Raw genomic sequence first — 15,538 nt, 5'->3', positions numbered from 1 at the left:
TTGTTGAAGAGAGAGTATAAGCAATAATAGGAAGGAACAAGGGTTTTTGCTAGTTGAGATAAGGATAGCTATACAGGGAGTTGACTCACATTGATTTCCTGTGTGTGTCTGTTACCTTCTAGGTTAATTCTTTCTGATCTAACCTTTTCTCTAGTTCCTGGTCCCCTTCTCCTATTGTCCTTAGTTGCTTTTAAGGTATCTGCTTTAGTTTCTCTGCATTAAGGGCAACAAATGCTAGCTAGTTTTTTAGGTGTCTTACCTATCCTCACACCTCCCTTGTGTGCTCTCGTTTTTATCATGTGCTCAAAGTCCAATCCCCTTGTTGTGTTTGCCCTTGATCTAATGTCCACATATGAGGGAGAACATACGATTTTTGGTCTTTTGGGCCAGGCTAACCTCACTCAGAATGATGTTCTCCAATTCCATTCATTTACCAGTGAATGATAACATTTTGTTCTTCATGGCTGCATAAAATTCCATTGTGTATATATACCACATTTTCTTGATCCATTCGTCAGTAGTGGGGCATCTTGGCTGTTTCCATAACTTGGCTATTGTGAATAGTGCCGCAATAAACATGGGTGTGCAGGTGCCTCTGGAGTAACCTGTGTCACAGTCTTTTGGGTATATCCCCAAGAGTGGTATTGCTGCATCAAATGGTAGATCAATGTTTAGCTTTTTAAGAAGCCTTCAAATTTTTTTCCAGAGTGGTTGTACTAGTTTACATTCCCACGAGCAGTGTAAGAGGGCTTCCCCCCCACCCCCACCATTCTTGCCAATACCTGTTGGTGGTGTTGCTAATGATGGCTATTCTAACAGGGGTGAGGTGGGATTTAGTGTGGTTTTAATTTGCATTTCCTTTATTGCTAGAGATGGTGAGCATTTTTTCATGTGTTTTTTGGCCATTTGAATTTCTTCTTTTTTTTAATTTTATTATTCATATGTGCATACAAGGCTTGGGTCATTTCTCCCCCCTGCCCCCACCCCCTCCCTTACCACCCACTCCGCCCCCTCCCTCTCCCCCCACCCCCTCAATACCCAGCAGAAACTATTTTGCCCTTATTTCTATTTTTCTTGTAGAGAGAGTATAAGCAATAATAGGAAGGAACAAGGGTATTTGCTGGTTGAGATAAGGATAGCTATACAAGGAATTGACTCACATTGATTTCCTGTGTGTGTCTGTTACCTTCTAGGTTAATTCTTTTTGATCTAACCTTTTCTCTAGTTCCTGGTCCCCTTCTCCTATTGTCCTTAGTTGCTTTTAAGGTATCTGCTTTAGTTTCTCTGCGTTAAGGGCAACAAATGCTAGCTAATTTTTTAGGTGTCTTACCTATCCTCACACCTCCCTTGTGTGCTCTTGCTTTTATCATGTGCTCAAAGTCCAATCCCCTTGTGTTTGCCCTTGATCTAATGTCCACATATGAGGGAGAACATACGATTTTTGGTCTTTTGGGCTAGGCTAACCTCCCTCAGAATGATGTTCTCCAATTCCATCCATTTACCAGCGAATGATAACATTTCGTTCTTCTTCATGGCTGCATAAAATTCCATTGTGTATAGATACCACATTTTCTTAATCCATTCATTAGTGGTGGGGCATCTTGGCTGTTTCCATAACTTGGCTATTGTGAATAGTGCCGCAATAAACATGGATGTGCAGGTGCCTCTGGAGTAACAGTCTTTTGGGTATATCCCCAAGAGTGGTATTGGTGGATCAAATGGTAGATCGATGTCCAGCTTTTTAAGTAGCCTCCAAATTTTTTTCCAGAGTGGTTGTACTAGTCTACATTCCCACCAACAGTGTAAGAGGGTTCCTTTCTCCCCACATCCTCGCCAACACCTGTTGTTGGTGGTGTTGCTGATGATGGCTATTCTAACAGGGGTGAGGTGGAATCTTAGCGTGGTTTTAATTTGCATTTCCTTTATTGCTAGAGATGGTGAGCATTTTTTCATGTGTTTTCTGGCCATTTGAATTTCTTCTTTTGAGAAAGTTCTGTTTAGTTCACATGCCCATTTCTTTATTGGTTCATTAGTTTTGGGAGAATTTAGTTTTTTAAGTTCCCTGTATATTCTGGTTATCAGTCCTTTGTCTGATGTATAGTTGGCAAATATTTTCTCCCACTCTGTGGGTGTTCTCTTCAGTTTAGAGACCATTTCTTTTGATGAACAGAAGCTTTTTAGTTTTATGAGGTCCCATTTATCTATGCTATCTCTTATTTGCTGTGCTGCTGGGGTTTCATTGAGAAAGTTCTTACCTATACCTACTAACTCCAGAGTATTTCCTACTCTTTCTTATATCAGCTTAAGAGTTTGGGGTCTGATATTAAGATCCTTGATCCATTTTGAGTTAATCTTGGTATAGGGTGATATACATGGATCTAGTTTCAGTTTTTTGGAGACTGCTAAGCAGTTTTCCCAGCAGTTTTTGTTGAAGAGGCTGCTATTTCTCCATTGTATATTTTTAGCTCCTTTGTCAAAGATAAGTTGCTTATAGTTGTGTGGCTTCATATCTGGGTCCTCTATTCTGTTCCACTGGTCTTCATGTCTGTTTTTGTGCCAGTACCATGCTGTTTTTATCATTATTGCTTTGTAATATAGTTTGAAGTCAGGTATTGTGATACCTCCTGCATTGTTCTTTTGACTGAGTATTGCCTTGGCTATTTGTGGCCTCTTTTGTTTCCATATAAATTTAACAGTAGATTTTTCAATCTCTTTAATGAATGTCATTGGAATTTTGATGGGAATTGCATTAAACATGTAGATCACTTTGGGGAGTATCGACATTTTTACTGTGTTGATTCTACCAATCCATGAGCATGGGAGTTCTCTCCAGTTTCTATAGTCTTCCTCCATCTCTTTCTTCAGAAGTTTATAGTTTTCCTTGTACAGGCCATTCACATCTTTTGTTAGGTTTGCACCTAGGTATTTGATTTTGTTTGAGGCTATTGTAAATGGAATTGTTTTCATACATTCTTTTTCAGTTTGCTCATTGTTAGTGTATAGAAATGCTAATGATTTTTCTATGTTGATTTTATATCTTGCTACCTTGCTGTAGCTATTGATGATGTCTAGAAGCTTCTGAGTAGAGTTTTTTGGGTCTTTAAGGTATAGGATCGTGTCGTCTGCAAATAGGGATATTTTGACAGTTTCTTTACCTATTTGTATTCCTTTTATTCCTTCTTCTTGCCTAATTGCTCTGGCTAGGAATTCCAGTACTATGTTGAATAGGAGTAGAGATAGGGGGCATCCTTGTCTGGTTCCTGACTTTAGAGGGAATGGTTTCAGTTTTTCTCCATTAAGTATAATGCTGGCTGTAGGTTTGTCAAATATAGCTTTTATAATGTAGAGGTACTCTCCTTCTATTCCTAGTTTTCTTAGAGCTTTTATCATGAAATTGTGTTGGATCTTATCAAAGGCTTTTTCTGCATCTATTGAGATGATCAAGTGGTTTTTGTCTTTGCTTCTGTTAGGGTGTTTTATTATGTTTATTGATTTTCGTATGTTGAACCACCAGTGCATTCCTGGGATGAAGCCTACTTGGTCGTGGTGAATAATCTTTTTGATGTGTTGTTGAATTTTGTTTGCCATTTTTTTGTTGAGGATTTTTGCATCAATGTTCATTAAGGAGATTGGCCTATAGTTCTTTTTGGAGGTGTCTTTGCCTGACTTTGGGATAAGTGTAATACTGGCTTCATAAAATGTGTTTGGCAATTTTCCTTCCCTTTCTATTTCATGGAACAGTTTAAGGAGGGTTGGTGTCAGTTCTTCTTTAAAGGTCTGATAGAATTCAGCAGAGAATCCATCAGGTCCTGGACTTTTCTTTTTGGGGCGACTCTTGATTGCTGCTTCAATTTCATTTTGTGTTATAGATCTATTCAGGTGATTAATTTCCTCTTGGTTCAGTTTTGGATGATATGTATCTAGAAATCTGTCCATTTCTTTAAGATTTTCAAATTTATTTGAATATAGGTTCTCGAAGTAGTCTCTGATGATTTCCTGGACTTCCATGGTGTTTGTTGTTATCAACAAAGTCATATTGTAATGTCAAGTGGGAAGATATAGGGAAATGTTACCATTTTGTACAGTCACTATGACCACAGCAAAAGCATTATTTATTGCTGATAATGGTGGAGGTGAGGGGCTCTTTGGATTAGTGCATAGAGACTGAAGGTAGAAAGTACAAGTTACTCTTTGAAAAGTTTGCATTTACTTAATACTATTTGGTGGTACTGGCATTTGAACTCAGGGCCTTGCACTTGCTAGGCAGGCTGTCTACCACCAGAGCCATTCTACCAGTCCTTAATTACTTTCTGATTACCTGTAAGGTAATTTGAAAGAGAAGACAATAGCTGGTGGTGGCATTTGTCATTTAAGCAGGTGTGTTGTATTTTCTTTCCCTTCCTGCCTGAATGCCTTCCTTCCATCCAAGAGCAGTATTTGAATGCTGAGAAAAAGTATTTAGTAGATGCAGAGGATGAAGAGGCAGCAGGAAGAGGAGATAACTATTGAAATGAAAGTTTTAGAAACCTGTCGAGAGCAGGCTTCTGTGTACTTGTCAAGGGATTTTAAGAAATGTTTTTTTTTTTGTTGATACTGGGTTTGAATGCAGTGCCTCACACTTGCTAGACAGGCGCTGTACGAATTGAGCCACACTGCCAACCTCAGGATCAGGTTTTTAATGTGAACAGGCTACTTCCTTTCTGGCAACAGGAAGGAAGAAAGGAAGGAGAAAATGGGGGCAAATGCATGTAGGCATGTAAATTTGGTGATGGGAGGTTGAGGAAGTTCCTGTTTGACAGAGCTTCTGTTTTCTCAATGAAGTAGAGGCAGTCTGCCGAGAGAGAGGGTTGTGCAAGAATGTGTGTTAAAGTTTTGATGTGAATAGAAAAGTACATAATTTTATTCCTTCACAGAATGGACATTGAGCTAACTATTGACCAGAGAAATATAAAGCATTCAGTCAATGAGAGATATTTTATCTCTGTTTATATAAAAATATTACTTTAAACAATTTAATAGGACATTTTCTGTGCTTCTAGTTAGAAAGCAGTGCTAAGTTGAGATGTTTCAGGGCCTGGGAAGCTTTTTCTGAGCCAGTTAAACTTTACTGTTTTTCATAAAGTTGGTGGTCCTTAGAAAGGATGTACACAAGAGAGCATCCATGTTTGTTCTTTTTACAATTAAACATTAACAAAAATATGAACTCAAAAATAGATCTGCAGCTGGAGTTGTGGCTCAGGAAGCAGAGCACCTACCTGGCAAGTATGAAGTCCTGAGTTCAGAATCTGGTATTATCCCCCTGAAAAGGGTCTGCTTTCTAAAAGGGCTTTCTAAAGCATTTAAAGTTACAGTCACTCATTGGTATATGTGAGGGGTTGGTACACTGTCCTCTTCAGAGTCCAAAATCTGCTGGCTGTTCAATTCCCTTATGTAAAATGATAATTGTATGTACATAAAAACTTTCCATACCCTCTTGTATCCTTTAAATCATGTCTATATGAGTTTTAATATCTAAGACAATTTATATAAGTAGTTGTTAAATTGCATTGTTAAAAAGGCTGTATATACATAGTTCAGCACAGAAGCAATTAAAAAAATACTCTTTTTCTTTGGTTGATTGAACCCACAGCTGTGGAACTAGTACAGAAGGCTGACTGTACTCTGTTTTATGAGAACACATATGGAATAACCACTAAATATATAAATGGTATAATGTCCCCAGCAATGGCACATCGAGGTTACCTACTGATCAGAGAAGTAAATAAATGTGAGATGTTATCATTATCAATATAAAAAGTATTACTTTAAAAGAGATTTAACAGAACACCTTCTGTGCTATTAGAAACTGATGCTAGTCGAGATAGTTCACATCGTGTATGGAAATAAGTAGCTTTTCTTTAAATGGTTAGAGAATATGTAAACATAGCCATAAAGTTATATAGTTGTGGGAGAATAGCATCTGTTATTTTGTCTTTTTTTTTTCTTTTTGACAAGAATAAGCATAATTCTGTTTAATTACTATGGAGTACAAGGGTTGTCTTTATGAAGGGCACCATCTGCTGGTTGTCAGAGGTACCAGTTGGGAAGGCTGCCTTCTGCCTCTGCAAAGTCTTATGTTTTCCATCTAATTCTATCTCAAACCTGGACTGAAATCCAAGGAGGAAAAAATATCTTTTTAATAAATATGGTGAAGTAGGGATTGTAGTAGTGGCTTGATTTGATTTCTGTGACTCCGAACTTGATGTGACATTGTAGATTTTTGAGAAAAATCATCATAAAAATGACAGATGCAGGTCTTTATTTTTCCGTAGATCAACTGGAAAATATGACTTTTCTTGCTGTTTATAGCTCTTACTCTTACTTTTAATTCCTGTTGATGCTTTTTTCCCCTTTACTATTTAAAGAAAAGACCTTTCATATCTTTTGAGAATGATGGTTTAATTGATTTTTCTTACTATATCTATTAGCGTGACTTAAATACATTTTTTTCTTTAAATGACCATTTTATTTGTATGTATGCAAAGTTCTTTAGTATTAGGATATTTTCTTATGTCGTACTGGACATAAAAGTGTAAATATAACAAAATGTATATAATACTTTTTAAATTTAGCTGCTTTATGAAAGTGTTTCAGATTATTCATTGAAAGTAGGGTCATTCTAGGTATAATAATTTTACTATAAATTAACACATTCAGAGTTTGCATTTTTAAATTCTTTAAAAAAGTTTTGTTTGGAAGACATCATCACATTTTGTAGCCCAGGCTGGCTGCAGACTTGCTGTGTTACCCAGGCTGGTCTTGAACTCATGATCTTCCTTTTCAGCCTCCCAAGTACTGGGATTACAGGTGTGTACACCCACACCTGGCTAAAGATTTTTTTTTTTTTTTTGGTGGGACTGGGGTTTGAACTCAGGGCTTCACTCTTACAAAGCAGGTGCTCCACGGCATGAGCCATACCTCCAGTTCATTTTGCTTTGATTATTTTGGAGACGGGGTCTTGTGAACTACTTGCCTGAATTGGCCTCCATCCAAGATCCTCCCAATCTCAGCCTTCCTAGGCATGAGCCACTGGTGCCTGTCTTACATATTTTCTTTATTGACCTTTTAAACACACATAGTATGAGCAGTAGATAGTATTAAAATGTTTTCTGGTCTTGACTTTTCTCTAGAACTTTAGACCTATAATCTGTAGTTGATTTCTAGATGAAACTTCGCTTTTTCCAAGACTTGATCTCCTTTTTTCCCTATTATTTTGTATATTTGCTTATCATTGCATTCCTAATACCTAGTGTAGTATAATTGCACTATGTAAATTCTCAGTAAATATTTAAATAAATGGTTTTCCAGAAACGAAGCCTTTGAATTTTGTAATGAATTTTGTCTTCTATTTCTTTGTTACAATCACTCATAAGTCCTTAAATCAGTTTTTTGTTTGTTTTATATTCATTACCTGCAGTCAGCTCTTTACTACTTCTTATCTGGAAATTTGCAGCAGTTACCAAACTGGTTTTACTGTATTGACTTCTCTGACCAGTCTGTATTGCCTTTTGTAATGCAGTTTCTTAAAATAGTTTTAGTTATTTATTCATCAAGTATTTCCTGAATACCTACTACTACTATTATATGAAGTAATTGATAGAATAAAATGATGTACTAATCTTAATCTTAAGGAGTTTAGGGTCTAGCAGGAGAAACAGACATAGAAATAAGTACAAGATGATAAATGCAATTTTGTAGTAGGTTCAAAGGGTGACTAGCTGTAGGAGGAAGAGCATGGTCGAGGTCAGGAAAATGTACATTTCAGACTTCTGAGGTTCAGAGTTTGCTTTGTGGGCAGGGGTCAGTATGTATGTCTTACGCTAAGTAAAAAGCCGTGTGTATCTTCATACAAGTATTTCACATCTCTGTTTATAATATCGCTGCTTATAAGACAAGTACAAATTGAGTAATCTTCCCTTTGTTGGCTATTAAATTTTCCTTTTTAGCTATCTTTATTTTCATTCACCTTTTTCATCAGTCACACTTCAATCCAGTAACAAATTCTGAACTACTTTATAGCTCAAATTATTTTGTCTTTTTGTTCCTTATATTATTATCGCCTTATCCCATCCATTTATAGAAGTGGTTTTCCAATATTATTTTTCCATATGTTTTGTTTGTTATTTCTCTCAAGAAAATTTCAGAATGTACTGTGATTTAATTAGGGGAATGTCTTTTTCTTTCGTTAGATTTTGGAGACCCATCTTGCTCATTATGCCCCACAGTTAATGCAAAGTTGTTCTTCAAGGAATAGGCACTTGATAAATTTTGAGTATATCCATGAGTATATTCTGGTGTCACTGTGTCTGTGTTATTTGGCTTTGGTGTATGACCACAATCATGTAGCTATTGATAGGGAGGTTGAATAGCTTTTGTCTCTGTTGAGGTAAGGCTGAGAGGCTTTTTTTCACTCCAGACTTTAGTGGAAAATTGGGAAGCCTGCCATACTTACCTACCTTCCCTTTGAATGATTTTTTCCTAGGCCTTTAGGGACTATGTTCTTTGGTTGAAGGAACACAGCTATAAAAGCTATAAGCTTGATTCTTGCAAGATAGTGCTTTTCCTGCTGTCTGGCCATCAAGTTATACTCTTATATTCTAATAGCTTTTACATTTTTGTTTCAGTATTTAGGTTAATTACCCGGAATTCATTTTGTGTATGGTATGATTTTTATAGGTACAGCACCAGTCCTTACCGTCTTTATTATTTATTGCTCTGTCCTGTCACTTTTTTTTTCCCATATAACAAATTTCATGTTTGTGTGAGTCTGTTTCTGGACGTTCTGTTGGGTGCATTGATGTTTTTCTGCGCTGGTATCACACTAAATTACTTTAGCTTTATATATCTATGTCTATATCATCTATATCTATCTATATATGGAAGGCAGTATTGGGGGTTGAACTCACCTTTGTGCTTGCTAGGCAGGCACTCTACTGCTTGAGCTACACATCCAACCCTTTTTGCTCTGGATATTTTTGAGATAGGGTCTTGCTTTTTGCCCAGGCCCTTCTATTTATGCTTCCCATAGTAGCTGGGATGACAGACATGTACGACACACCCAGCCTTTTCTTTTGAGATGTGTTCTTGTGAAGTTTTTTTGGCCTGGGTTGTCCTGCACCCTCAATCTTCCTGATCTCAGCCTGCCATGTCTCTGGTATGACAGGTGCACACCCACCATACGCAGCTATTGGCTGAGATGGAGCAGGTCTTATAAACCTTTTGCCCAGGTTGGGCTCAAATTGATCCTTCTGATCTCTGCCTCCCAAGTAGCTAGCATGAGTGACTGGTGCCCAGCTGTATTGGGTTTTATATCTACTAGGACAAGTACATTTGTTGTTTTTACATTTTTAAGTGTCTTTCTATGTTTGACCTTTTGCATTTACTTATAATTACATTTTTAAAGACATTTATAAAATGTTTTTAAAAAGCAAAATCTAGGCTTGATTGGGATTGTATTGGATCCATATGTGTAGCGAGATTCATCTTTACAGTGTTTGTGACTTTCATTTCATGAACACTATATCTTTTTATTTATGGAGATTTTTATTTAATTTCCATCAGTAAGAATTTATGATTTTTTTGTAGAAGTGCATCTTTCCATTGTGATTTTCAATGTAACAATTATATTTTTAAACTTCTTTGGTGGTGTTTATATGAATATGGTTGACTTTTTTGATTTAAAAATTTTTTATTTTAAAATAATTATAGACAAAGTTGCAAAAATAGTACATAGTTTTATGAACTCTTCACCCATCTCTCCCCAGGAGTGACATCTTTTGTTACTCTTAATGTATCAAAACCAGGAAGTTAACATTGATATAGAACTGTTCAGGAGATTTTATAACTTACTCTGTTTTCTTGAAGTATGTGTGTATAGTTCTTCGTAACTTGATCTCATGTGTAGATTCATGCAACCACTATGACAATCAAGGAAGAATTATCTCATATTACCTCATGCCTCTACCTCTCTTCCCTTGCAGCTGCTAGTGTGTTTTTCACTTATGGAGTTGTATCATTTTGAGAATGGTAAATAAGTGGAACCATTCATATTTTTTGAGACTTACTATCTTCACTGTGCATAACAATTCTGTATATATCAGTAATTCTTTTTATAGCTGGGTAGTGTTCTTACATGGCTGTTAACAGTTTTTACTACTCACCCATTGAAAGACATTTGGAGTGCTTTCAGTTTGGGGATTATTTTGTATGAACATAAATTTTCATTTCTGTGATTGCTGGGCTGAATGGTTATTGCATGTTTTTAGTGTTGTATGAACATAGACTTTCATTTGTATGATAAGTGCATGTTTAGTTTTTTTTCTTACACTGTTTTTAGGCAAAGTTATTTAATGTCAATAAATTATTTAATAATTTTACATATTTTGGTTGGTTTTCCTGCACATCAAGTCACCTTTAAAGTTGATTTTTCTTCCAAGATAGCCCTCTTTAAAAGATGCTTAATCCAGTTGTCCTGCATGACAAAAACATAACCAAGACATACAGTTACAAATATTGCAATGTTGCACAGTATTTGACTATTACAGAATCTCACTAGCAATGAAGTGGCCATTAGAAAAATCATTGCATGGTTATTTCTGCTGGGCAGTAGTGTCCCCAATAGGTTGATTGCTACCAAAGTAGCATATAGAAAACCTAGTGGGAAGCATGTTTAGTTTTATATGAAACTATCAGACTGTTTTTCACTGTGGCTGTACCATTTTATGTTTTTACCAGCAATCTATGATATATCAATCAGTTTCTTGACATCCTTGCCTGTATTTGGTGTTACCACAATTTTTTATTTTAGCCATTTTATCTCGTGGTTTAGTTGAACGTTGATCTTTCTTTCCATGTGCTTATTTGCTCTTATACTCTCTTCATTCAAATATCTGTTCATGTCTTTTGTCTACTTGAATAATTGGATTCTGTCTGTCTGTCTGTCTGCCTAGCTATCTGTCTGGTGGTACTGGGTTTGAACTCAGGGCCTTACGTAGTCAGGCACTCACTCTGCCTGAATCATTCTGCCAACTCTTTTTTTTTTTTTTTTTTATTATTATTATTTTATAGTTTTGAGATAGGGTCTCGTGAATTATTTCCCTAGGCTGGCTTCGACACTCCTTTTGAGAGTCATTTTTGTATTACAGATATGAGTCATTTATCAGATAGGTGTTTTACAAATATTTTCTCCTAATTTGTAACTTTTCCTGTCATCCTTTTTAATAGTTTTTCACAGAACAAAAGTTTTAAAATTTGAAATCCAGTTCAGCAGTTTTTCCTCTTACGGATCTTGCATTTGGTGTCATTTTTAAGAACTCCTCATCTAGCTGTGGTGGAGGTTTACTTTGGTTTTAATAAAATGTTTTCTTCTAAAAGTTTTATAATTTGCATTTAAATCTTTGGATCTTTAAAAAATTAGTATCCATATAACTTACGAAGTGCTCATTTTTCTCTTTGCCTGTGGACATCCAGTTAGCTCTAGTACTATGTGTAATAAATACTTATTGCTTCATTGAAGTGCTTTTGCACCTTTGTAAAAAATTAATTTGGTGTATTGTGTGGGGTCTATTTCTGCATCTGTTTTGTTCTGTTATGTATGTGTCTCTCTGCTAACATAATATTGTCTTATTTATTGTAGCTACCAATATATAGAAAGTTACAAAATTTTGGAATGATTTCCTCATACTTTATTCTTTTCCAAAGCTATTTCAGTCATTCTGTGTACCTTGCCTTTCTATATAAATTTTCAAATAAGCTTGTCTCTATAAAAAGCTTTAACTGGGTTTTGATGTGATTCTTAAACTTATAGAAAAACTTGAGAATTGACATCATCACACTGTTGAATCTTTTAGTCCATGAACATGGTATGTCCTTTCATAATTTAGATCTTTTTTGATGTCTCTTATCATTGATTTGTAATTTTCAGCATACTAGACCTGAGTAAGTTTTGTTAGCCTTATACGAAAGTATTACATTAATGGGGGTGGGTAGCATTAGTAAATGGTATTGTGTTTTTAACTTAGATTTCTATCTGTTATTTGCTTGTATATAGAAACAGTACATTTTGGGATGTTGATCTTGCAGTTTTGGTGAACTAGAATTTAAAAAAATTTTTGTAGACTACAATCTTCTGTGTAGACAATCATGTCATCTGAAGTAGGGACAATTTTATTTCTTTGTTTTTAATATATAGGCCTATTATTTTCTGTTTCTTGCCTTTCTCTGTTAGGAAAGTTGTGTTACCTGTAGGTGATGTTTGTGTAGTGATTTTTCTATTCAGTATCCTTGCTAAACTTGGATTTATTCAAATGTTTTATTGGCAAATCCTTTTGGAATTTCTCTCTCTATATATGTTCTTAGCATTTGCAAATAATAGCTGATTCCTTTCTTTTAAATGCTTATTCTTTTTTCTTTCCTTTGTTCTTTTTTTTTCCCTTTCTTTTGTTACAGTGTCAAATAAAAATGACATAGGGCTGGTGAAGTGGCTCAAGCAGTAGAGTGTCTGTGTAGCAACTGTGAGGCCCTGAGTTCAAACTTCAGTACCACCTTCCCCCGCCCCCCCCAAAAAAAAGACTATCAGGAATGTTTCTGTAGTTTCCAGTCACAAATAAAAACTTTCAGTGGGTTATTAAGCACTTTTTATACTTAGGATGTTTGTAACACTCTGTTTTTCTCAGATAAAAGAAACCTTTCATCAAATTCTTAGTTTACTAAACTTTTTTTTTTCTCCTCCTTTATGGTCATGAATTAATTTAGGATTTTATTAAATATTTTTCTGCACTCATTGAGCCTTTTACTCTGTTTAATTCAAATAGGATTTTTCTTTTCTAACCTGAAAAGGTGAATTCAGCCTTGCATTCCCAGGAAAATGTGTATACGTTTGTTTGTGCACGTGCATGAGTGTGTGTTGCTACATTTGGTTTCTTAATATTTTTTGTTCAGTAGTTTCCCATTTATGTTTATGAATAGGGTTGGTTGAGATTTTTCTTTTCTTCATTGGTCCCATTGGTTTTTGGTAGCAGTTATGCTATTTAGTTGCATGAAATTCGTTGAGATGGATTCTCTTCTATTCCTTGGAAATGTTTGTATATTGTTTGAATCTTTTCTTCCTCAGTTATTTGGTAAGTCTGCAGTAAAGCCACCTGGACTTGGATATCCTCAGTTTGTCTATTTCCAGATGTTGCCATATTTGAAAGATTGATCTGTGCTTTTTACTTTATTGATTCATTGATGAATCAGTGTGTTAAAAAATTTAAATCTATGAAGCTTATCTTGTTGCCCTTTTTCTTAAACTTTTTATTGCAGTGTAACATGAATTCAGAAAACGACAAAAGTTATGTCTTTAACTCTGATTTTACACAAAGTGAAAACACTTACGTAATTACACCCCTTTTTTACCCCTTTTAGTTACCATCACCCCCACCACAAAGGAATTCATTATGCTGACTTTTAACATCATAGAGTAGGTTTTTCTGTTTTTGAACTCATATAAATTAGTTATATTTGATGCAGTTTTGTATCTTCTTTCACTGACCTTTGTAATATTAATGCATATTATGGTATGAAGCAGTATTTGATTTATTCATAGTTGTATTGTTTTATATTGTGTGAATATACTACAGTTACTGCAGTTTACGTGTTCTGTGGTTGATGGGCATTTGTATTTTCTGTTTTGACTACTATGAATGATGTTGCTGTGAACATTCTAATATACATCTTAGAGGAGTAGACCCTGGGGCTCTCCTTACATTTTCTTATATTGATAAGTAGCTTAAGTGTTTCTTTTGCTTAGCTTTTATATTTTTTTCATTTACTTTCTTTTACTTTCAGTGTCTCATCTACATTTTTCATTATTTTTTAAGCTCCTCATATTGAAACTTTAAAATCTTGTTCTTTTACTTGATCATGTGTATCATATACACTTAAGTACTTAGTATGTGCTAAATAATGTTCTGGTTGATACATAAATACATATATACATCTATGTTGTTTCATGATTTTGTCCTTATTTCACCTGTTCTTGAAGATTTTCATTCCTTGAATATGAACTCCAGGCTTGCAATTATACTCTTTTCCCATATAGAAAAAGACATTTTTCTCCTGGCTTACTCGTTGCTGTTGAGAAATCACCTGTTAGTTTAAATGCTGTTCTTTTCAAGGCCGTGAATTTGTTTTAAGATTTTGTTTATTTTTTGGAATTTTTACTATTATTTTGAATTTAATGCTGTTTAGTCTTTTAAATTTGTGGATTAGTATTTTATGGTATTCTTTGTAGGTATTTGGACTCTGCTTCACTCTTCTGATATTCCCATGAAGAATATCATGAACTTATCCTTGCTCTTTTTTTGGGCAGTACTGGGGTTTGAACTCAGGGTTTTTCAATTGCAAGGTAGGTGCTCTACTGCTTGAGTCATACATCCAGCTCTTTTTGCTCTGGTTATTTTAGAAATAGAGTCTCTCTTTTTTTGCCTAGGCTGGCTTGGACTGCAATCTCCTATTTTAAACTTCCTGCTGTTTCTGGGATGAAAGACCTGTGCCACCATACCCAGGTTTTTTTTGTTGAGATGGGGATCTCACAAACTTTTTGCTGCAGCTGGCCTCAACTGCTATCCTCCCAATCTCAGCCTTCCAAGTTCCTAGGATTTTAAACATGAGACACTGGTGGAAAGACATCCTTTCTTCTGTGTATTGCAGTTTTATGTTTCTCTGTTTTGTACCCTAGATAATTTCTTTTGGCCTCTCCTCCCTGGTTCATCAGCTCTAATAGGTTTAACTATCTGATAATGAATTATCGAAGATTTTAATTTCAGTTTGTGTTTTTTTCATTTTTAGTCCTGCCTTTTTTTTTTTCCTTCATTTTTCTAGCTTATTCTTTATAAATTTTTCTTTTAGGTATTTGTAGTCTTGTTTCTTTTTAACATTATAAATATAGTAGTTTTATGAATGCTGATTGCTTTAACAGCTAAAGAATTCTAAATCTGTTCTCAGTGTGGTATTTCTGCTGCTTCATGTTCATAATGTTTTATTTTCTTAGGTATTTGGATTTGATACTGTTGCCTTAAAAACATCATACATTTGCTTTTTTGAAGCTTAAGATGATGATGGCCCTTCTCTAGGCAGGAATTGGATTTAACTTCTGTTAGGTGTTTGGGACTACTACCAGTTGGGGATGTGTGTGTCACTGGGCTCATGGTTTAGGTTCTCAGGACTGAGATCAAGTGAACATCAGCAAATACGCAAGGCCTGTGGCCAAAACTAATTAGCTATCCATTAATATGTTCTGTTTAGGGCTAAAGCAGCCTTCTTTGCTGTTCTCTCTGGGGATAGGGCTGGGAGGAAAAAGGCACCCAGTTGATTTCTTATTTCCTTTTGTAGGTGTACCTTTTGGATTGGTGGGGTAGAATTCCACATGAATATTAGGAGAGTTTTTTGTTTTTCGCTTTTTATGTGATACTGGAGTTTGAACTCAGGGCCTACACCTTGAGCCACTCCACCAGCCTTT

General features: G+C 35.4%; 1 protein-coding gene across 7 annotated transcripts in view; it reads left to right on the top strand.

Moving 5' to 3' along the window:
• Pds5b (PDS5 cohesin associated factor B) overlaps window positions 1–15,538 on the top strand; it is a 197,147-nt gene that overhangs the window by 52,183 nt on the left and 129,426 nt on the right. The gene's annotated exons all lie outside the window — the stretch shown is intronic.

This window comes from Castor canadensis, chromosome 10 (genome assembly GCF_047511655.1).
Source record: "Castor canadensis chromosome 10, mCasCan1.hap1v2, whole genome shotgun sequence".
Taxonomy (NCBI): domain Eukaryota; kingdom Metazoa; phylum Chordata; class Mammalia; order Rodentia; family Castoridae; genus Castor; species Castor canadensis.
Note: the sequence above shows the minus strand (reverse complement) of the source record. Positions and strands in the feature narration are given on the sequence as shown.